Source organism: Manduca sexta, chromosome 3 (assembly GCF_014839805.1).
Source record: "Manduca sexta isolate Smith_Timp_Sample1 chromosome 3, JHU_Msex_v1.0, whole genome shotgun sequence".
NCBI classification, from domain to species: Eukaryota; Metazoa; Arthropoda; class Insecta; order Lepidoptera; family Sphingidae; genus Manduca; species Manduca sexta.
In genome coordinates, this window is record NC_051117.1 from 9,063,024 (window position 1) to 9,089,042 (window position 26,019).

The 26,019-nt window shown below is 36.1% G+C and overlaps 1 protein-coding gene across 3 annotated transcripts in view; it reads right to left on the reverse strand.

Moving 5' to 3' along the window:
• The window catches only part of LOC115449641 (muscle calcium channel subunit alpha-1), a 94,246-nt gene that overhangs the window by 45,111 nt on the left and 23,116 nt on the right, over positions 1 to 26,019 (reverse strand). For all 3 annotated transcript variants that reach the window (XR_005112447.1, XM_037439385.1, XM_037439389.1), the window contains exon 2: positions 10,085 to 10,222. The gene's annotated coding sequence lies outside the window, so the exon portion shown is untranslated. The remainder of the gene's footprint in view (positions 1 to 10,084; positions 10,223 to 26,019) is intronic.

The window sequence follows — 26,019 nt, forward strand, 5'->3', positions numbered from 1 at the left end:
TAAAAAAGACTTTGATGTTCAATAAAAACTTTTTTATCGTAATTTTAAATAAAATTACAGAGAAAGTATAAAAATTTGTATGTGTTTTTTGAAACTCAGTAAAATTGCTCTAGTTTCTACAAAAGCAAACTTTGATCGGAACAGTTATTTTTTTATTTATTTGTAACATAGGAGAAACCAAAATTTCACATTCAGGAGCCAGACTCAAAAAAACGTGTTGACCGGTGTTATATACTGTCCTACTGCTGGGCACGGGCCTCCTCTACTACTGAGAAATTAGGCCTTAGTCCACTACGCTGACCTATTGCGGATTGGTAGATTTCACACACCCTCGAAATTCCTATAGAGAACTTCTCAGGTATGCAGGTTTCGTCACGATGTTTTCCTTCACCGTTAAAGCAAGCGATAATTCAAAAACAATACCCACATAATATTAAAAAAGTTAGATGCGTGTATCCTTAGGTTTTGAACCTGCGGACACTCGTCGTGTCAGTCCATTCCACACCCAATTAGGCTATCGCCGCCTTTTAATAATCATAAAATTAATACTATTTCTATTATTATACCTATAGTGGTTTTGTGTAGTTGCTCGTAATTCAGCAAAGGCAAACGTCAGACAAGCGGTCGTTTGTGATAATTAATCGAAATGATAAATAGTTTCTGCATTGATTTTACTAACCATATTTTTCTGAGATAAGATCAGACGTGCGAATAACTTATTGGTTGTGGTACCGGCTTTTATTAAAATGCAGTAATATTTAGTCATTCATCACCCATCAGTAAGAATCTATCAATTACTATGCGCCCCGGTAATCATCTGGAATATTATGCCTTACACAATGAGATTGCAAGCGACTCACAAAAGAAACAGAATATTTTTAGCACAAAATAAATGCGAAAAAACAAAACTGGTTTCTAAAAATAAATGACTGCACAAGATTTAACAATGAAATCATTGAACTAAAGAATGACTCAAACGCCTATGCAGACTGTATGCAATTCACGAACCAGATCTGGCGAGCAAAATAAACACAAAAATAAAAATAAATTAATTACATCATTTAATGAAACCAAAATACTGAGTCAAATGTAAATAAAGTAGCTGTTGATTCAATAATCACGCGTAATATTTAAATTTCGAACATGTGTAATGTGTTTTGAATAAAGAAAATAAATATTTGATTTAATTAATTAGTTCGGTTTGTAGGTTCGCTGACGGGCTAATTGATATGATCTGGTTGAAATATGTCAAGTACGAAAGACGGGTAAATAAAATAAACATAAATTAAAAAAGAGAAATCAAAAGATTTTAGCAATAAATCTTTTATGGTATAATGAACGCGTATTAATGCTAATTGAATTAGGTCAGCGTATCTTGTCGTTATTACTCATGTATAATTAAAAATCTTATAACGTATTATACTAGTGATCCAATACGTTGTATTTTCTTTTAAAATGGATCATTTCCATTCTAAAAGCAAAACACAATATACTTCCTTTTGTCGATAAATAAAATATTGGATAGGAACAAAAGTAGAATAGAATGGGAAAAAACGTGACTGCAAGTTAATACTAATTTGAAAATGGAATCCATTTGAACTTTTATTATAAACCTAGTGGCCAGTTAGATAAAGTGTCGTGGTAATTAAATATTAATTAACTTTTTTCCCAACTGGCCATATGTCCTGAAAAGTCCGATGCAACTAAATATTTACAAAATTCGAATTATTCTGTAAATCCAAGAATGCACGTGACTCAGTGGCGCGGCGCGGCGCGTGCGCAGGTAACAAGCGGCCGCGGGTAATTAAGAGCATATGAGATTTTTTATTGGCATTTTTATTGCATCTCCACGAATTCTCGGAATTGACTCGTTAAATTATTAGTGGCATCTGCTTTCAACAAGCTCTTTTGTAAACCGGTTCGGGATTTACGCAATTCGTGATTTTGGTTTTAAATAAGTTAGTTAATGGTCTACGTGATTTTAGCCACGCGGCGGTTAAATAAACTGAGTTAAAAATTGCGTTACATCGTTTGAGAGAATGTCAATACCAAATATATGTAGTTTCCGATTTCGGTTGTACTTAAAGATTCTAAAATCTCAATAGACAACAGTCTATTGAGATTTTAGAATCTTTAAGTATATTATTAGAACACTAATTCATGAAACCATTGTCTTCTTTGTTTCCTCAATAGATAACAATTTAAAAAAATAAAATTTCGCTAGTTTTACCTTTCTAATCTAGTATAGCAAAGTTATTTCATTGTCTCATGGTTAGTAAAGTAGTAGTCTAAATAAAATGATTAAGCACGTAAATTGTAATTCTTATTTGTCAAATTTGCAAGATTAATTTGTCAAAAGCCTACACTACTAAGTATGCAGCTACTAAACCCAAGAGCCATATAAATTGTTATATCAATACATATCTCAAGACCATAATATTTCATACTATATTGTATAGCCCAAATAACGACGTACTACATTGGGTAATTAAAAACAAATTAGCTATTGAAAGTTTTATTGTAACTGCTCGGAGCTGAATCAGGCCATTAAAATATTAGTGTAGCGTCTGTTCCACTGAATGGACTTAAAGTTACACTGTTTTAACTAGCCATGTTTGAAATAGTTTTACTCTAGCATTAGTGGAACTCATTAAAAAGTTATGGTGTACGTCATAAGTTTTTAAAAACTGGATTGCTATGTGAGTTTAGGAGTCTGTTATCTATATAATATGTTTATGTGGTAATAACAGCTAGAAGTATTACAATTTACTTATATTGTGAGTGAATATCATCATCTACCACGCTGGCCTAGTGCGGATTGGTAGACTTCACACACGCTAAAAATTCCTATAGAGAACTTCTCAGGTATGCAGCTTTCCTCACGAGGTTTGCTTCACCATTAAAGCAAGCGATAATTCACAAAGAATATTTTTACAAAACTTAGATGGTGTGTGCCCTTGAGCTTTGAACCTGCGGACATTTGTCTCGGCAGTCCGTTCCACACCCAACTAAGCTGAGTGAATATATTGATGTAAAATTATTTAATTTTATTTGCGGAATGAATAATCGATTAACAGTGTTGGTCCGAAATGGGTCTATTATATACGAGTGTCCCTTCCGATGGCTCATGCAATTTCTTTTTTGTCCCAGGCATCACATCTTATTATTTATGCAAAAAAAATATGTTTGTAGAGAATAAATTACGCATTTAATTTACTTATTTTCATTCCATTACATATATCATCTTTCAGGTTTCCACGGTATAAATGCGCAGTTGAATAAAGTAATAGTAAGTCCATTTCCTGCAGCGCCTTTAACAAAATTAAACTTGCACTAGCTAAAGATAGTGAAGAGAAATGCTGACCTTTTATTATTTTATTCTGGGTGAGCGAGTTTAGCGTCCACCCCACCCCCTCCCTGTTCAATCACCTTTCCTGTTAGGTCATCTACGCGATCCTCTAGGAAGTTATGTATTTATTACATATTTTCCGCGTTTCTGAAGATAATTATTAGATAGGAATAGAGCAGCGAAATCTTTAGGAATAACCCAAAGATGGTTTGAGAATAAAATGCAATGCCTTAAGACGATGTAGGTAGTGCCTTGTTAACGATAACTATTTTGTGCTATATGTATTAATGTCTTTTAATTTAAAAAATCGAATATCGAAATTATACGTAATATAGTAAAGGGTGATTATTTGATTACTGTCGCGTTAGTGTAGGCGTGTATTAGCTCTGAAACCAGTAAAGTCCTGTGTGTGTGATGATTCGATGGTTTGACCATGGAAACTGATTTTGTGTTGAGAGGCAAACATCATCGAGTCGACTTTCTATTGGGCCCCACTCACATTGCCGGCCTGTATATATATATTTTTTTTGTTTTTGGAATTCGATTTTGTTTCTTATAGGGCTAAAAACACGACGCCTATATTCAAAGAATGGAACTAAGCTCAGAGAATTATAAATAAACTGGTTGCATTATTGTCTGCACTTCAAGGACTATGGTGTTATGAACGGAAATATTTTTAGCATTACAATCTTAATATATTTATCAATAACGTACTCGTAGGTATTGAGTTAAAATTGTTAAAGGTATTATCCTAATATATGTATCCAATTAGATTTCCTTTTTTTGTTGTTTTTAATGACGAGACGAGCTTGCCATTCGCGTGATAGTAAGCGATACGACCGTCTATAATCAGCAGAAATACCATCCAACACCTTGAATTATAAATTACTGTTTGGTATTCCACTGCGCTCGCCATTCTGAGACATGAGTTCTAGCAGTTAGTGTTTAACAATGTTTTTTAAACCGGAACACGACAGTGACTTCCCACTGCTGCTTAATGGCAGAAATAAACATTGCGGTGGTACTTACTCAGGCGGATTTTCACATATGAGAGAACTACCACCAGTAAAACTAATATAACCGTGTATACAAGAGATTTAAAAAAAATATATAATTGATGACAGATGGGCCGGAGTTTCTTTCTACCTCTATTCTTCTGGTAGTTAATAAAAGTCTGGTAGATTAGCTAGGCCAAGGCTCATATCGGCCTCACCGATGAGGAACGCGACGCGTTTTCTTTTTATTTCCCCTTACCTGCCAGCACGAGCTCGCTTCTTTAATTTACCTTGAGCTTTTTTTTTCATTAATTTTATTCCTAATTTAAAATATCCGTAGTTATATAATTGATTTAAATATAATTTTGTAATAATAACTTTTCTTATAACTTATTTCTACCTATCATAAGCGCAACTTTATTCGCTTACGTGATAAATATAGTATTATATATTACTTTGTTTCGACCAAGCGGTTTACTTGGTGGTAAGCGATGACCGTCGCCCACAATATTCACAATACTAGGGCAATTATAGCGGAATTTTATTAATACCAAAGAAATTAAATTAAATTACTACATAAATATTTTATTCCTAAAATTCAAACTCGCTGTCGCTTGTGATTTAGGCTCTTATTACTCTCATACTTGAGGCACGCATGCCGTTCCGGTTTACGTATGCTAAATTAATGTTTACCGAGAACTGACATGTGCCGTCCTCATGTGAATTGGAACGCATGGTTTGTCAATTTCAAGTGTGCAAGGAATTATAAATGAACGCATTACTGTAATGCTCACGGTAATGAGTTAATGACTGAGCTGTAAGATTCCAATGCAGTAAAATATTTAGATTAATTTGACATATAATAATCTCAGCCCTGTATTATATACTGTCCCACTGTTGGGCACTGGCCTCCTCTACTACTCAGAGGGAGTTCATTCGACTGTTATCTCGAATGCACAAGGTGTAATACCCGCCATACTGCAGTGCTAAGCGCAACAGCGGTATGTCAGGGAAGCCTTATTTCGAGATAATCGAAATTTTGTAAATATTTTTTTTATATGTAAAACTGACATACAGAAACTTTTTAAGGTTTTTTTTAACGAGTTCTAAACAAGATACCGTTATTTTGGTAAGTTCATTGGATGGGTATTTCTTTAAGCTATCTGACGACATAAAAATCAATTTTTTTTTGAGACACTACTTTTGAGCTTAGCACGGCAGCGTAGTAGCCCACGTAAATGTGTCGCGTTTTGGGGTCAGTCTGTGTATACCCGGTTCCAACAGGCCGGCATAATTGTGTCGACTATCAAGGGGTAATCATCTCTCGTCAGTCGACATTCTATTGAACCCCACTCCACTTACCATCAGGTACACAAGGGTTACTTTGTCGCGCCCGTAATAAAAAAAAAAGAATTAAAAAAGTACGTTATGTTAATCCAATTCGTTAATCCAAGACATGGTATATTTGTGTGCGAAATTTCATCCAAATCCATTCAGCTGTTTCTGCGTTTACTTCTAACAAACATCTTTACAAATGCATTTATAATATTAGTAACAAGAAAAGAGATCTTAGATTATATAGCCCGGACATTGGTCAGATTGTCATACAAAATTTTGCGCTCATGCGATGGTTACTCAATCTATCGTAAAACTATAAAACATCAATGTAAAATACTTCTTTTTTTTTATTATGACTGTACGTTTTTAATGCAAATATTTACCATATTTTCTGTAAATATATTATTTTTGCATTAATATTTAAGGACGCTGTTACATCTTGTCATACGGACATTTCAAATAAGAAGACTTATTACCAATTAGTAATAATGATTTCTTAAGTTTACGCGAATGTTAGACATTAAAATTAAACTATTATACGAATTTTATCGTGGTTTTAATATTTTACTTTTCTCCCGACGTTTCGAAGAGTTTACAGCCTTCATGGTCACGGGGGGGACTGTGCCCCAAAAAATTTGTAATAAAAAAAATTGTAATAACTTTTGGAGCAAAAATTTGTCCTTATGTCCAGTCTATGACTAACTATATACCTATAGGTAGTTATGTAGGTAGATATATAATTTGTTTTGTAAACATTTACAGCCTAAATACGATTCTTAATTCAATACGCCGACTTATTGCCGTCGAATATTTTTAATAGTCGTCAGTTGTGTTTGCGATGCGCGTCACGCTCGCCCCGTCGCGGGGTGGACAAGACTAATGATCGCGAACGAAATTAGCACAAAAATGTACGCCGATGTCATTATAATTAGACTGTTATTATAGGTATAGAATTTTAGTAATCTATATTGAAATATACGTTCGTGTTTGTTCGAACTGGGTAATCACAAGAACTACTAATTTATGAAACTTCTTTAATGAAGTTACTATATTTGACTTTTATTGGGTAATTCTTATTTCGTGAAAGCCAAACCAAGAATTGGTTTTATTTAGAGGTCAATTTCATTCAAATTTATTATTTAACATTCTCCAAGATCGTCAGACATTTTTACATTAACAATGTATTCAGAATATTAGATCGAATTAGGACAAAATAATTAGACAGCTGGAAATATAATCTCAAATCGCACTAGATCACTGTAGTTGAGTAATGCCTAAACACTCTTATTAGTAGAGGCTTGTGCCCAGCAGTGGGAAGTGGGTATATAATACAAGGCTGCAGTGGCGATAAGTAAAATTTTACAAAAGATAAACCGACACAACATATTACATGCATAAATATAATTTGAAAATTGTTTTAATCATAATTAGATAAAGGAAAGTCGCCAAGAATCAGTTTATATGGACCCTTTTACCACTGCAGGGCTGATATTAGGACACAATAAAACATTAGACTATAGGTGGTTTATTTGTATTTATAACTTTTATAAAATATGAAAAAAAAAATCTAAAACAGAAGAAATCATTGAAATCTGGTGAAAAATCTACAAGTTATGTTATTGAAATTAGGTAGACGGAGTAAGAGTCAAAAAACAGAAAAGGGACGACATACTTGCATGTGAAGTCAGCGAGCATTGCGATGCGTGCGATAGAAAGAGATGGAGCGATACCCCCACTCCTGCACGTAGCAATATTTGAAATTTTAATTACTGCCTCATTAATTATCAAATTTTAATACTGTTTTCATAGAAAGATTTCTTTTTTTTTATATCTTCTACATATTTAAAAAATGCACAAAATCGAACATATTCAAATACCTTATTAGACATGTAATAAAATTCCGTAACAAGCAACTGGCCTCCGCAGTTGTAATATACACTTCTTTAAAACAATTACGGGCAGTTAAACCTCCTTTGATGTGAATTGATATTGTTTGTAACGGAGAGAATCAAAGATGCGTTTCATGTCCTATGTATTTATCTAACCTATTTTCTTTCATTTGTAAAGATATATGACTGTTTTTCTTGTGTAGTTTAGGAGCGGGATGCGTGACTTAAACGATGGTGAGAATAACAAGATAGTCTGTTGTTTTTTATGTGAGTTCACTGCACGGCTAACCACCATTTTAATAAACGATCTCAATCTTTTTTTCGATCTATCACAAACATTAACCAAACAGTACAAAGTAAGGACACACACACTTGCGCAGCTATGTAACTGCACATACGTCACGGAACACTATCACACCATGCCTCCCCGATAAAAGCGACGTGCATCTTTGTTAAATCAGTACGTGTACTAATTTGTTACTATTACCATTTTAGTACACTGTATTAATGTACTCTGGAACTTTGGAAATACATACTCACTCAATGCCAACCTAGAGTTTAATTTATATACGCTAGGGTTGAGACTCCCATACACTACAACCTCCCATACACTACAACCTCTTCATAAGACAACTCTCCACAGCTTTTTTTGACATGCTTACAAATGAAATATTTTGATTGTTTTACGTCGAAATCAGATGGAAAATTGAGATCATTTGTTTATAACGTCTGTAAGTGACCCCAATGCACTTGATGGTATCGGAGCGGGGTCCTTGGTGTCGAATAACAAGAGATGATTAGCCCTTGCCAGTCGACACAATCATACTTGACTGATTTATTTTGATAAATTACAAAGTTTTCTTGCAAACTCCGCGTTATACTAAGCAGAAAAACCCAATATCACTGTAGTACTTATTGCAAAACTTATTGCTGAATTAACCCCATAACTAAAACATGAATCATTGCATTAATTCGACAATCTCTGTCCACCCACGGCGACGTCCCATGGCCGGACGCGCAACAAACACATACCGAACAATACGAATGCTTCTTACGATAATATTTCCGACAACATATTTTAAACAATAACGCATTTATTTGAACTGGTGGCGGCGGTTGGCTTTATTTCAGAAAAATATTGAATATTTTATAATATTCTTTTTCCCGATATATGCCGTGATAATAGGGTACCGGACTAATTGTTGTTCTTTACTATTAACAAATATTTACATAATATAAATTATAACACAGAAGGAATTATTAAAATCCGGTAAAAAATCAACAAGTTATAAGTCTTTGAATTTCGGTGGAAGGGGTAATTAACAAGAAACAGAAAAGAGACGAAATACCCACATGTGACGTCATCGGGAATTACGACGCGTGCAAAAGAAAGAGATGAATCGATATCCCTATATCGCGCCCACTTCTGCACATTACAATATTTTAAATATGAATTACTCGCTCATTTCTTAACCAATTTTTATGCAGTTTTCGCAGGAGTGCTTCTTTTTCGTATTATTAACCATTACATATTGAATAATGTACAAAATCAAGCATAGGCCGGTCCCCTATTGGGGAGCGGAAAGAACTGCCCAGGCGAATATCCGCAGGTTCAAAACCCAAATCTGTTCAGAAAGACCGTCGTGGGATTTGAGGTCGCTACTGTGCTTAATTACCTTGTTTGTTCAATTCTAGTATGTTTCTATACAAAAATCCTAAAAAACAACACGCAAGATCGTTTATAACAAGGCAATACGGCATGACAATGAGTTTAACATTTACCCAATGGCGGGGAAGGGTTGCTATGTAAAATTAGAAAGTTAGTTCACTTTTCGGCCACGACGGTTCTTTTTCTGAACAAACTATACGCACCTCTGACTTCTCTAAGAGTTAAGTGAATTATTTTTTAATTAATTTAACCGGTGAATGAATATCGTAAGCAAGGCTACGTAAGATGTTCTCCACAAGATTTTCGATTAGTGAAGTCTGCAAACCCGCACTAGGTCAACGTGGTGGACTAAAAGTCTAATCCCTCTCAGTAGTAGAGAAAGTCCGCACTCAGCTGTTAGACAGCATATAATACAGGGTGTTGTTATTACTGCATTTCTAACACCAGTCTTATATTATTGCCCTACTGTGACGAGATGGTCCTCTCTACTACTGATGCTTAAGGCTATAGTCCGTCCAGGTAACAAAGTACTTGTTCATCTTACTTACAATCTAAAAGCAGATATAGGTAAATATATTTGGGCGTCTGTTTGAAGACAACGCAGAAACTGCTGAACGGATTTTGATGAACATAAGCTCACGGTTAAACCACGTCCTGAATTAACATATAGGCTAGTTTCTATCTGTTTGCTTCCGTGTTTTTTTTTTTTAATTTTAATAATAATTATAAATCGCTGGCGCAGTACAGAGGGCGCTGTAGACTGATACATTAAGGATTTTTCTAGAGATAGGATTTACACTTTGGCGGAGCATTAAGCATGTAGTAAGGTATAATCTCTACTTACCCCCTCACTGATCCCTACTGGTTATCGGAGGCGCGCCGGCGCCGCGTGTCTGCCGCTCGCACGCACGCACTGCACGCATATTACGTCACACCGCACAGAGCCTTCACAACAATCTCTGTCACGCCGAGTCTTGGTCCCCTGCAACAAAGAACATACATTAAATTAGATTTTGTATGGACACGATAAAGTGTCTCCACTGCACCTGATGGTAAGTGGAATGGGGTCCAATAGAATGTCGACTGACGAGAGATGATTACTCCTCGGCAGTCGACACAATTATGCCGGCCTATTGGAACCGGGTGTACAGGCTAATCCCGGAACCTGACACTTACTCGGACCACTATAGTGAGTTATACGCCTTGTATATGGTTGCTATCCGAGCGGATTCGTTATTACTAGCTGATTGCTTTTAATAACTGAATGAGGTGAGAAAGCCGCTGCCTGATAGTGAGCGATATAACTACTCATGAACAACAGTAGCACCACTCGAACTTTGAGTTACAACTTTGGATTCGAACTTGGAACTTTAAAGCAGTGGTCATATCGCACACAACACAACCATACCACTGACGCAATGGATAAAATTAAACTAACCTTAGAAGACGTAAAATTATTCGATTATCAAATATGATAGCTCAAAAATGAAATCAATTGACCTTTCCTTCTCTATAGGTGGATCGTGGGATGTCATGAGTGATATAATACGTGTCGTCTCCGTGTGGTATTAACGAACCCATCTACGTCATAGCCAACGAGCCGTGAAGCTCGCGTCGGTGACCACAAAACCTTAGCGATGAAACTGCTCCATTCATTAAATGATAACTCTAAATCTGACCTATATAATACATTTGGGGCCTGTTTCACAAGTTTTAATTAAATTACATTTGACAGTTATTGTATAACAGCTAATGTAGATAGTTATCATTTTATAACGATTTATTGGGAGGATTAGAGTGTGACTTTTGAATTTTATCGGATTATACATTTATGAGTAGTATCTACTCAGATGACAGCGGTGGCGTAGTTGTAATTGTACACGGTACGAGTCCGACTACCGCGCTGAGGTCTTGGGTTCGAATCCCGTGTCGGGCAAAGTGATATTTGGGATTCTGCTTAATATCAGACCGGCGCGCGGAGTCTGGAATTTGTGCCCGATATAGCGATAGGCTCGTCCCCTATCACACCATGGGACGGAACACACTTGGCGAAAAGTGGGTGCCCTGGTGCCTCTGCATACCCTTTCGTGATGCGTGTGTTTTTACTCAGTAGTTGTGAAAGAGGCTCTAGGAAGATAATTTTATATAACGAGATATCGAGTCACTGCCTTATGGTAATGCTGGGTCAGAACAATATTCAGAATTTGGACTTAAAAAGTACAAACATCAAGTCATCAACAAGTTACATATTTTACTATTGCCGTATGTCATTACTGGCAACACACATTGATTGAAGACTTTAGTTTTCAGACACTGGGGTATATTGGACGAAAAGACCTTGCGAAATTTCCCGAACGCTGCGCGAAATATGTAAGTTTATGGAGATAATATTTGGTTATATATTAGAAGTACACGCAGAAGACATACTGCTTATTAAATTAAATTAAATTACTTTAATGAGTTAGTTTAAAACGTCATGTTCATAATCATAAGCCCTTACTAGTAGCGAAGGGTCGATATAACTCGAATCCTCGATTCCTGCAGGCTTCCTTTTCGTAATGTATGTAAAATCTAATTATTAGGATCATTCACAGACCTCATTTATTCATATTAGTAATTATGTCTGATTACCTTATGGCATTTTTTTTATTGCTTTGATGACGAGACGAGCTTGCCGTTCGCCTGATGGTAAACGATACGACCACTCATAAACAGTAAAAACACCATCCAAAACTTTCTATTACAAATTTGTGGGGTATTCCACTACGCTCGCCATCCTGAGACGTGAGATGTTAAGTCTCATTATGTCCAGTAGTTACTCTGGCTACAATGTCCTTCAAACTGGAACACAACAGTGACTACACATTGCTGCTTGGCGGCAGAAATAGATATCGCGGTGATACCTACCCAGGCGGACTCTCACATATGAGAGACCTACCACCAGTAAAACTTCACCCTTTACCACTGGCCTTTACACATCTAACCTTAGAAACCAAGTTACTCAATTTTTTATTGATCACGTTGGCTCCATACTTTTTACAGGTACAAAAGAAACAAAAATCGACATGATACTAAGCAATAGTCCATAGACACGCTATTTTATCGTTTTAAATACTGTGCTTAAGATACTGTAAACTCAATAGCCTTGGAGATCGATGGTGCAAGCCTCAGACGTTTTGCGTGAGCGATCGGCGACGATTCGAGACACACAGCTATGAACAATGGTAAGTACTTCCAGCAAATTGTTTTGAATAAAGGATCTCTTAATAATGTGATTAAGCGGGGATAGTCTAGTTGGGTGTGGAACGGATTGCCAAGACGAATGTCCGCAGGTTCAAATCCCAAGGGCACACACCTTTGACTTTTCTAAAATCATGTGTGTATTCTTTGTGAATTTATCGTTCACTTTAACGGTGAAGGAAAACATCGTGAGGAAATCTGAGAAGTTCTCTATAGGAATTTCAAAGGTGTGTGAAGTCTACCAATCCGCACTACGCTAGCGTGGTGGACTAAGGCCTGATCCCTCTCAATAGTAGAGGAGGCCCGTGCTCAGCAGTGGGCAAGTATATAATACAGGGCTGATATTATTATTATATTATTATTAATAATGTGATGGGTTTGTTGCAAGCTTACCGGTAAATGCCACGATCGTCGACAAACCAAAGATAAGCTACTAATCTAAATAAAAGACTAAGGCATATGTATGGCGGAGTGCAGCGCAGAGAATTTGCTGTCAAACTATTATCGACATTGTCTTCATTGAAATAATATTTAAATTTTAAAAATCAATTGACACAACAATTTAAAGCAATTTATCCATTATATACTGTGTATTTTTTCTAATATATACTTTACTAACTTTATGCCTTCGAATTGATTTTAAAAAGTAATACTAGAGTTTATTTATTTATTTTGTATTTTGTAAACACACAGAACAATTACAACTGAATATACACAAAGAAAAATAATAACAAAATCCAGCAAAGTTTCCACCAAAAGCTAATACATACTAGAAGAAAGTGAACAGAAATACAATGAATACAAGATAACAAAAATAACTTACTGAATTACTATAAAATTACAATAAAGTATGGATAATAAATTAAACATTCTAAAACAATTTTATTAAACCAAAAATCAACACGCATGCAATCTTTAGACATAACTGCCCTCTTAAATCGAGGAAGTGATTCTGAGAAAATATCGGAGAACAAAACCATTATAATTATATGATGATCTGTTAGTAAATTTATTAGAAGCATAATTAGTACGAGCGGTAGCTGGTTGGACCTAATATTGCTGTTCTAAGGAACGTTGCACTAGCCAAACCGCCGTGTGTCCGCATTACAAAAGACGTTAGTGTCATTCTGCGTGGAGTGACAGGGTAGACTCGTGGGGTGGGGGCTCCCCCCCTACATTATCGACGACAGGGTTGCCACTTCCCTTATTACGCCGATGAGTAAATGGTCCAACGTAGTTCAAGTTCTAACCCTAAATTCATGTCACAGGTATTGTGTTGGAAAATTTATACATATAATAATGAATCTCTATTTCCCTTGTCACGCCTCAACTAGAGAATAACTTTTTTTGAGTTTTCTAATACTTTGTTAAAGCTTCTTATGAAAACATAAATCTGGAAAATTTCAGAATACTTAACGACCAAAGTCTAGTGGTGGACACTTCTACTGAGAGGATTTAGCCCTTAGTCCACAGCGCTAGCCAGTGCAGGCAAACTTCACGTACATTTTGAAAATTTGTAGGGCATTATCAGGTATATAAGTTTTACCGTTTCATCACGATGTTTTCCTTCACTTTTGACATACACTTTTTTAATCTATAAAAGACTCACGCTGTCAGTGAAAACACATAATTTTCAATCATCTATGTTTTTTTTTACATTTATTAAGCTACCAGACTTGAAACAACAAAATTGAATTGTTTAAAAGCGAAACTGAAGCATTCAATCATTGAAATATCCGCTACGAGTTAAAACGAGCGAGATAATAATTTATAACATAAACAAAATAAAAATGTTATAAATTGCCCATTTTATTAGAAAAACAATCTATCGTTATGCATTTTAAAAGCTTCGACCACTTATTTATGAATATAGATGTTAAATATTTTTATTACATGGTAGCTTTTGCTCGCGGCTTCGCCCGCGTGAAGGGTTTTTCCGGGATAAAAGTCCCGCTATGTATTTTTCCGGAAAAAAAAGTAGCCTAAAACCTTCCCAGGGTCTTAAACTATCTCCATACCAAATTTCATAAAAATCCGTTCAGTAGATTTTGAGAAAATCGATCACATACAGACAGACAGCTTTAGGGGACTTTGTTTTATAATATGTATAGACGTACTAAGAGTCCGTCTACGCTTTGTCTAAAACTATCTTCAAGCAATATTATGCAATATTGCAAACTGTTTTAATTCCGATTTGAAATATATTTAAGCTTAATATATAAATAAAATTTGTTAGTTTTACATTTAGTAACTTCTAATTAGTTTTGTGACCCATATTTATTAGTAGTGTTTTTACTCTTTGGCAATTGATTGTAATGCGAGCAAGATGCTCGTCTTCGCATTGAAATTTGAAAAGGAAGATATGTTTTTGCTGGTGGTAGGATATAGTTTATATCCGCCCGGATAGCGACCAGCGTACATAAGATGTTAAAACCCGCCATAGTGGACCACGTAGTCGCGTTCCGGGTTCAGCCTATGAATATCCGGTTGCAACAGGCCGGAATAATCGTGTCGACTGTCGAGGGGTAATCATCATATATATCATCATAATAATCAATCGTAAATAGATATTATTAATTAATAGGTATTTTACAAACGGCCTCTCGAAATTTATGAATAATCGTTCAATACAATAGACCGGTTAAATACTAAATCAAGCCTTCAAATAAATATTAAATGTACGTTTAATAAAATATACGTTAAGGTCGATAAAATTACTTGAACATGTTAAACAGGGCTATAATAAAATCCATATAGCAGTTATTTCTCCGTTTAATTTACAAGCAATAATGACACTTATCGACATGAGTTTTTAAATAAAAATAAATTATTTTATCACTAGCTGACCCGACAGCCGTTGTCCCGTCTTAACTATGAATTTGCAGCGCGCATTCTGTCAATCGCTGACAGTTATTTCAAACAATTGACAGTTATATAAAATTAATATCTTCGTTAAGTTTTCTTAAATTTTCCAATTTTCCGTGCAATTATTTGAATTTTTTCTTTCATAATATCCTTCTCCTGACAATAACAAACACAATAAAAATTGTAAAATCGGTCCAGCCGTTCACGCGTGATGGCGTGATTCACCAAGGGAAATAGGAATTCATTTTTGTATATATAGATTACAAGTGAACTGGCCTCTACTGAACCGAAGTAACATGAAAAAAGTATAAAGTGGCAACCCTAATAGTTTAAGGATTATCGCTAAGCCTCCCACCCCTAACGAGGGCACGAATAATTGGTGAGACTGGCGGGTGTGACGTAATCACCGAGACAGGGTAGCCATGACAGATAATACATGGTTTTATATAGCATTTACTAGTTATTCCGCTCGCGTTAGACGATTTTAATTAAAGCCAAAACACAAAATTATAGCGACGGTGTATTAAACAAATCAAAATAAAATATAATATTCCGGCACATTAAACACTAATATCTTATTTTTATTGCTTTGAAGAACGAGTCGAGCTTGCCGTTCGTCTGATGGTAAGCGATACGACCGCCCATAAACAGTAGAAACCATCTAACATCTTGAATTACAAAGTATTGTTCGGTATTCCATTGCGCTCGTCATTCTGAGACGTGAGATATTAAGGCTTATTATGTCCGGTAGTTACACTGGCTACAATGTTCTTCAAGTCTTTCAAACCGGAACGCTTTGTCGCTGTTGTGACTACATACTGCTGTTTGGCGGCAGAAATAGACATTGCGTTGGTACCTACCCAGGCGGACTCTCACATATGAGAGACCTACCACCAGTATCTATACTTGTACTTATCTATATACTGTTATATAAAGCTGAAAAGATTTTTTCATCTTAGGAATTACTGAACCTATTTTTAATATTTCAGTAAAAAGAAAATATATCCTGAGTGTTATAGGCTAATTTTTATCCCGGAAATTATTGAATGGGACTATTAGCCTAGAAAAGCTTGTTTTAATTCATTAGCAATTACCAACAAGATAAAGATAATGTTGGAACAAAAAAATACACATGACGGAAAGTGGGTGCAAAAAAAGAACAGAAAAAACTTCGATGATAATTTTTAAATTGATTTTAAATACTTATGTAGTTTTGGAATATACTTTACAACTTGGCCAACAATCTTCTACATCTAAACACCAATATACAGCCACTACAGTTGAAAACAGTAGTTCTAGGATAAAAAAAATAGTACACGATCTCCACGCAACCGAGAATACTGCGAAAGGATTTTTGATAATCTCCTAACACTGCTGAGATGGTAGGTAATCTCATCTGGGACACTATTGGATAAAAATGATATTGGATTTGAACCTACAGTCCATTGTTATAAGAAATCCCCGCTCGCCCCTCAGATATTAGTTCATGCGAACACACAGCTGCGGATCTGTTACACGGATTTTGTGGGATTTTTCCTCTAAAAATCTTTTAGTGTGATTTTATGATTACTTCGTGTCAGTTTCACCGATGCGTTTACTGTTATACAGGGCCCTTATTCTGTATGATAGTGTAAACGCGTAACTCGGCCGTGTCATGTTATCTTCGAGAAATGTGCGTGAAATGGTATTCTGTAAGCCAAATTTCTATAGTCCTAAACATGATGCGTTGTGTTACGTGCTTGTTACGCACTGTCAAAATAATGTGCGGGATAGAGAATAAGGCCTCAGGGCTGTTTTGACATTGCATTACTAATTGAAATCACATACTTCTCTTCTTGAAAATAACACCACCTACTACTACTACAATTAGTTACTTGAACCGTAGATGTAAAATAAAAATGCGTTAATGCCATTTGAAGAACAGTAGTTAGTGTGACGCATAGTGAACTTTTATTTATTTATTTATTTATTTGTACAGCCAACAAAACATACACCTTACATAGTTTTTTTTTTAAGAATTCGGTAAGTAATTTCTGCAGTGCTGTTTCAATTACAGGCTGTCACAGCATGAACATTTTAAATACATAACAATTAACAATTGGCTGCACCATAAGTGCAGTATATTCTAAATATAAGACTGAATATAAAACTGAATTTAGGTGTCAACAAGCGAGTTCAATATTTTCTTTTTGAAGATAGGAAGGGAGTCGTTAAATATGTCAATACAATCAGATTTTTCTACAATTCGGTTATATAATCGGGATAAGCGAGGGACAGGCGAGTGGCTACCAAGGTTAGTTCGGCTGAATCTACAATTAAATAAGGGACGTGGATATCTAGGGATTTTTAGTAGGTACATTAAGAGAGAATTTATTGAGAAGAGGTGGACAATCTATATCACCGTTGACTATTTTATACAAAAGCATCAAACTAAGTTGATCACGTCTGTCTTTCAAAGTTTGCATTTCAAAGTATTTAATTTTATCAGTGTAAGTTTTGACATGTTTGGGTGGCCTAAATCTATAAGCTAAATGTCTTAATAACTTTTTTGTATTCTCTCAATCCGATCACAATGAACTTTATAAACTGGACTCCACACACCACTACAATATTCCAATCTGCTTCTTACATAACTGTTATACAACATTAGGGTAGTAGATTTATTCTTAAATTCTTTACCATTTCTTATAACAAATCCTAGTGATTTATAGGCAAGGTCAATAATATTATCAATATGATTAGTAAATTTAAGCTTAGTATCTACAACCACACCTAGATCACGAACTTGGGGTACTTCATTTAAGATTTCACCAGCAATGCTATAAGTGGTGTTCACTTTGTTACGTTTTAATGTAAACTTGATATGACAACATATATACAGTCAGGCCCAAATAATTTAACATGTTGAGATGTGCTATACTAATTTGTAATTTATTTATTTTGTCTTCTCCGTACACCTGCATTTGACGCTGAATATGTTATAGGAAAAACTTGCAGTACTTTCAACTCATATTAAATGAAATTGAATGGTTATAAATACGTCTAGATAATACCATTTAAGTAACTCACGTAGAGTAAATTGCTAAATTAGAAATACAGATAGACGATCTCCTGGATAGGCAGGTAATTAACCAGACTTTACGCCGTAAAATACACCGTGATTTTTATTCCGGGAAAGGTCATTCGACGCAACGCCTAGTATTTTGGCGGTAATCTATAAGTTGATAAATGTCGGTGCACGTTGCGCCAACGAAGCCCGGTTGGCCGCCACTATTTTTGTACCCACATTTGGGTCACATGCTCTACAATTGCATTTGAACTATTCAACGCGCTGTCTTCGCGCTTTTATTGGTGACAATTCGATTTCCAATATACTTTTGTTATTTATAATCACAATGAGAATGACGTGAGTAATGTCATGTAATCCAATGCAATTAATGGTGGTAAAATTTTATATTAAGGTTAATGAAGAACAGTGGCGAAAGATGATTTTTTCTGACAGGGAACCCGACACAACATATATGTACTAATACGCATAAATGCGGTCTGCAATTCGTTCTGATGTTAATTAGATTCTACTTAAAACGAAGCCAGCACTTATTGGGTTATATGGACCCTTCGCTGCTGATAAAGCGTAAAAGTTGTAGGAAATCGCTGGATGCGGCCCCCCAGGTAGGTGTGAACTCGTTAGTGTTGGGGTATGATCAGGAGTGGACTTCCAAAGGCTGAAGAAGGAAGAGGTTTTGATGAACATTAGGTAATTTTACTCATAAGCAACACACCGACGTGCCGCTTGATGATGATTTTCTGTGAGACGATCGAACTGGAACTAGAATATTTACTCTTGTAATGTACCATACTATTACATTTATCAAACACACGATCTCACGCTTTTTATGCCCGAAGGGTTAGGCACTTTCCATCGTATGTATTCCATTCCGACAAAGCCCGTACCCAGCAGTGGGACAGTATATAATATAGGTCTAATATTAATACTATTACGCAAATATTCGTGCATCCGAGATGCCCCCATCAGTGGCGTGTCGAAAAAATCCGCCTCAACCACTAATCCGTTGCGAAGTCCTCGAGTTAAGCCCCTTTAACACTCTTATGCGTGTTTACTGGAGCCCAACTTGATACTTGCGGAGATGGTCTTTCAGATATTAATATCGCTTAGAATATATTATAAATTATTCTTAGAGTGCCTTTATTTATTGTGAGCTTGTGATTAGCTTCTTTCTGCCTTTATTTCTTATAAAATCCTATTTATAGTAGCATTACTCTAATAGCAATCGTACAAAGGTTGAAGGAAAGACAGAAATTGTTAATTGATCACTCTCTTGTTCTTCTGTATTAGTTTATTCGCTCGTAGAAAAAAGAAAAATACGTTGATTTCGTTCTCTTTCTGGTCGGGTTTTCATCTGAGGATCGTGGTTAGCATCAGGGTTGCATTTATAGCAGATGATCTAGCTCCATCGGTTTCTGTCCAGCGCAAGTCTATAGTTATGTAGAATTTAAAGGATGGTGAGTCTTTTACTAGGTCAGACCATCTTGTGTCAGACAATCATCTTGCCTTCATTGTTCCCCACCACAATCAGATTTTCAAAATTTTCACTCTCTTTGTGAACTGCATGTTTGAAATATCAAGCGCGCGTTGTTGGCAAATGAAATGATAGTTTGCGAATTTCAGACAACAGATTAAATAGTTTAAAATTCCGTGAAAATACTTATAACAGAATACCTTTATTAAAATACGTACCTCGAGCCGGCGCACCGTCGCTTACAATGTTGAAGTAAATGTATTAAACGCATTCCATTATGGAGGAAATTCAATATCCGCTCTAAAACGATCTAATAAACAATAGTCCATATTAAAAATGTAAGACTACGTGCTTGTCTCGAGCGACGGAATGGAATGATGAAAATAAACTTTACTTATATAATAATAAAGCTGTTTTGATCTGTCCCACAGCTATTGTAATGACAGACTTAACCTGACTAGGTAAATAAAAAACTGGCTTTGAAGGCGCCACTGTTGCTTCTACGTTTTAAAGTGTACCACTACCTGGGTGCCTTTATTTTATTGGTCAGACTATAAGTGAATGATATGGATAATGGAGCGAAGTAATAGAAGAATGAGAAGGCTGACCGCACCACTATATATGACGAATAGTTGAGAACGGAGACAGGGGAGATTAGTATGCGAACATCCTAGATAATCTTTATCTAGTCACAATAGCAGCTTATAGAGCAAATGTTTGAGTATTTGCCTGGGACTGAATCTCCAAAGACGTCGTAGTAAACTAAGCCTCTATGCAACATTCTTGGTAAAGATTGTTGCGCTGACATTGCAGAATAGTGGGATAGTGCGATGGAGGCTAGAAGATTTGAGCCTTAAAGGTCAACAAAGGAATTAGTACATCACTATGTGTGATAAAGAGGCAAACATACGGTGCCACGTGTGTCGCATTCTTCAACCAGTGTACATCTGGTTTTAAATAATCCGGCATAATTGTGTCGACTGGCGAGGGAAAAACATCTGTCATCAGTCGACATTTGTCTGCATCTCCTTTGAACCTGCGGGCATTCGTCTCGGCAGTCCGTTCCACTCCCTCGGCAACCGCCGCATTTATTAGACTTACTTTTATTTATATCTTTAGAATATAAATTGATTTTTAGATTTATAAGAAAGAAGATAGAACAAAGATCGTGATATTATGAAGATAAATGCCATTTGTCATCGAGTCCGAATACGAATGAACGGTTACTCCTGATCATTCACTCACGCACCGCATATCGTTTGATCGAGTTGGGGTGCGCGACTTTTGACGCGCTTGACGATGTGCGAAACGACTTTTATTCACATGCCGTTTGATATATACGTTCTTGTTTTATTACTGAATGAGTGGGTTTATAATAATTTAAATTTATCTACATTCAGGATTATTTAAAAGTAAATTACAGAGCGTTCTGGTGATTAGTGTCTGAGATGAAGTCAATTATTAAGAAGATAGTTCATGTGAACTGTTCTTTTAATGAGCTGCTCTGGTCTTGTCTTGGCCGCTACTTCATTGGTTCCTTAGTCTACCTATCGTTTATTTATCCAAATTGGAAGTAATGTGTAAAACCCGCCATAATGGCTCACGTAAGTATGTCGCATTCTGGAATCATTCAGTATATTATATCTGGTTTTAAAGCCGGCATAATTTTGTGGATAATTTATGACCTATGCATAGGTATAAATTAGTACTCATATGTTAAGAACGTATTTAATTTAATTTTCTAAGTTATCTTGTCAATAGTTTTATTAATTTAGATTCATGCTCACCAAACAATTACATTTATACGATTTTAAATTTTTAATGGTATCTCAAGGTACAGGCACGGCCTAGTTTGGTAAATACTTTATTTTTGTTTTTAGATATTTGTTTTGTTATACCACTGTTTTTAACTGTAAAACACATTATGTACTTTTTCAATAAACTTATTATTATTAATTGGAATCTGTCATCAGCTGACATCCTATTTGCCCCTTGCTTCACCTATCATTATGTGCAGTGGTTTCGTTTTACTGTGCCCATAAAAAAAAATCCAATACATCGGAATATAGTTGGAAAAAGAATCAAATTTGTATCAACCGCCAACCGATTCAATTGTAGTAACCGACGAATGTAAATCCAATTACATCCCGCGCGTTGAAGAGTTAATGCTGTTAAACGTTGCCGCGTCAATTTTTCATTTATATGGTAATTGTACTTGCCTACTGTTTCACGTACTGCCGTTAAGGCACCGCGCAGACGATGTCTTGAATTTTGTTGGAGCTACTGTGAACTGATCAATTGTTGATTAGTTTGTCAATGTGGAGACATGTGTCAGATTCATAATAAATGTATGAAGGCAAAATGTTCACAATTTGGGTACAAAAGTTGTTTGCATCTGCGCGGTGGTTTAGGGAAGTTAGGACTATTCAAACTATTATTTTTAATTATAACATGGCAAAGTATCTCCACTGGAATTTATGATAAAATTGCAGTTCGAATATTATATCGACCATAGGCACTGTATTCTGCGATGGTCATCAATTAGAGTAACAAGCTAAATTTTGTTTAATATGTTCTAACATAAATTAAAAGAAACAGCATAAAAGAGATCAAAATTAAAAGCTTTTGAAATCTGATAAAAAGGGCAAGTGTCAAATAACAGAAGAGTTGCAAAACCCGAAGTGATCTCACTCGGTGATGTTGACGTCATTACTGTGCTGGTGTAAGAGAGAGATGGCGCGATAACTCACTATGCACCCACTCTTATTCATTTTACAATTAATTTTGATGCGATTTTCGATGGAGGTATTTATTTTTAATATTATATGAATATAGAATAATGGCCAACACTGAGCAATGATGTAAAGATTTTTTGCGATATTGATTTTTATAAGTATATATATTTGAAATCACCGAATTTTTCTATCTTGTCAAAATTGTTTAAATTTTGTAAAGTCGCTTAGGTCAATTAGCTTTTCTTCTTACAATATGCATAAGTTATCTGCAATAACAGTACTGCGTTAGCTAAGTTATTTTTTTGTTGAATGAGGAGACGAGCTTGCCGTTCGCTTGATGGTGAGCCCATAAACAGTAGAAATACCATCCAACACCTTGAATTACAAAATATTGTTAGGTATTCCACTGCGCTCGCCATACTAAGACAAGATGTTAAGTCTTATTATGTCCAGTAGTTACACTGGCTACAATGTCCTTCAAACCGGAACACAATAGTGACTACACACGCTGCTTGGCGGCAGAAATAGACATTGCGGTGATACCAACCCAGGCGGACCCTCACACATGAGAGACCTACCACAAGTAGAGTGTCAGTAAGTCTGATTAATTCGAAAAAATACCTTTTTATGCAAACTATTTAAAGAATTTGAACAGTTTAGTAAAAGTTCATAAATATTCGACGCGCGTGCCCCATTACCCGTGGCGTTTAGAGCGTTAATAATTGACCAAGCGCCATGACGCACGCGACCTCTACAACTAACATGGGAAACGACACTATCATTTTAAGTTTGTTTATTCGTGGCATTTTTATTAAACGTGGATTCTAAGGACCTACTACTAGAGTATAGATTTGATTAATTAGACTAATTGTCGTAAGGCGTTCGGATAATCGAAAATTCAGATAATTGTATGTACGGTGAAATGCTATTTTTATACATTTGTATTATTATTAAATAGATTTCACTTCATTCATTTCTGCCCGCGTTAACGACCGCTCGGGACCAAAACTAAGCTATAAGACTCAGTGGTAATGTAGCTTCATATTGATGGAAAAACATCTGAAGTCGGTTAAGTAATTTTTGGTTTTCATAAAAAGTTTCTACGGTCTCGTACCCACTCGACCCCTGAAACTCGTAGCCTAGAATAAAAGTTGTAGATTCGTCACCAAGTACCCATTGGTCTCCTGATAGGAGATCAGTTAATATTAATTTATATTGTACCCATTAATTCGCCGTCGTCGTTATCAAAATCACACGAAGAAACATGATAAGTGAGTACAATGATTTCTTATGTTTACGCGAATGTTAGACATTGAAATAAAAACTAAAAACTATTTAAACGGATTTTATCGCGGTTTTTATATTATTATTTTCTCCCGACGTTTCGAAGACTTTGCAGCCTTCATGGTCACGGGGGGGACTGAGGTGTTGTTCATCCGTAAAGTCAAAGTTACAATATCTACCTACATTTTTCAAATATACAACTTTTTAAAATTTTTATCTGTTGACGGTCCGATCTACGCAGAATGAGCTCACAGTGTCTTGAGGTCTGGCAGCCGGTCTTTTGGGATCCGATTTAATTAAATGTAGAACAGGATCCCAGGCTTGTACAAGCTTCCAACCATCTTCCCTATTGAGTGAGTACAATTCAGTTCTCGTTGGCAACCCGGATATTCCCGGACTCGTATAACTGAAGCTCGGGTAATTGAGTCTCTACTGTATATAAGGTTTTTTTAAAGCACGGCGAGTGTTCTGCACTGCATCTGATGGTAAGTGGAGTGGTGTCCAGATATCGATTAACGAGAGAGGATGGCACCTCCATAATAATAATAATAATATCAGCCCTGTATTATATACTTGCCCACTGCTGAGCACGGGCCTCCTCTACTATTGAGAGGGATTAGGCCTTAGTCCACCACGCTGGCCTAGTGCGGATTGGTAGACTTCACACATCTTCGAAATTCCTATAGAGAACTTCTCAGATGTGCAGGTTTCCTCACGATGTTTTCCTTCACCGTTAAAGCGAACGATAAAATCACAAAGAATACACACATGATTTTTAGAAAAGTCAGAGGTGTGTGCCCTTGGGATTTGAACCTGCGGACATTCGTCTTGGCAGTCCGTTCCACACCCAACTAGGCTATTGCCGCTTTTTTCTTTTCTTTTGGCACCTCCATGGCCTAGTTGTATTACGGTACGACTGTAGTACTGAGGTCTCGGGTTCGATCGCCAGGTCGGCCAAAGTGATATTAGATTTTTCTACTCAGTATCAGCCCGGAGTCTGGAATTGGTGCCGGATATGATAAATAAAGAGCGGTATGTGGGTGGACCAGTTGCGCCTCTGCCTCTTCGGCGATAAAAGCCGTGTGTGATAATCCCTCGCCAGTTAATACAGTTATGCCGGCCTGTTTAAAACCGGATATACACAGGCTGATCCCGGAACGCGGTACTTACGTGGGCTACTATGGCGAGTTTTACACTTTTGTGCGGTTGAGGGTATACGGGCGGCTACCAGTGGTCAAAGGTAACATTTTCCTAAAGGAAACCCGACAACATATCACTACGTAGTATAAAACAAAGTCGCTTTCTCTGTCCCTACGTATGATTAAATCTTTAAAACTACGCAACGGATTTAGATGCAGTTTTTTTTTAATAGATAGTGATTGAAGAGGAAGGTTTATATGTATAATAACATCCATTAAATAGTGGGGAAATACTGTTATTTTGTTATGTTATACCCGTGCGAAGCCAGAGCGGGCCGCTATGTTTTTATATACAACGTTCACAGTTTTTCTGTAGTGTATTTAGTATCAGCATTGCACCCGTGCGAAGCCGGGGCGGGTCGCTAGTAGGTACTAATATACATATAAGTGATCTGCAAATTGTTCTAATGATAATTAGATTCTACATATAGAAAAGCTGGCTGGAATCGGATTATATTGACCCTTCACTGGCGCATACACATACATACCACCAGAAAACAGATGGTCTTATTTAAGACAGCTCATCATTAAATAACAGTATATATTTTTATGTAGTAGTTATACTGGTGAATACTTAGTAAATAACCTTTATAACTTTTATGTATAAACGTTTGACATCGGGGTTGAAAATCGCGTTTTGAATGTTTCCAATGAAATGCTCACGTAGTCTAGACAGATAAAGTTAGCGGAGAAATGTCTTTAAAATGATATAGCACGATCCTGTTGGTTCTTATTGTCTGTACTAATATTGATAAAGTCTGGTTCCATGGTCGTAACGAGGGGGTACCTCACTGGATTCAACACATACTTTTGTATTAAAGTCCTATGAGGACAAAGTATACATTGTTTTGACGTATCACAAGTGCAACTTTGTTCGCCTACGTGATATATAAAGTATTTTATTTTATGTTGAAT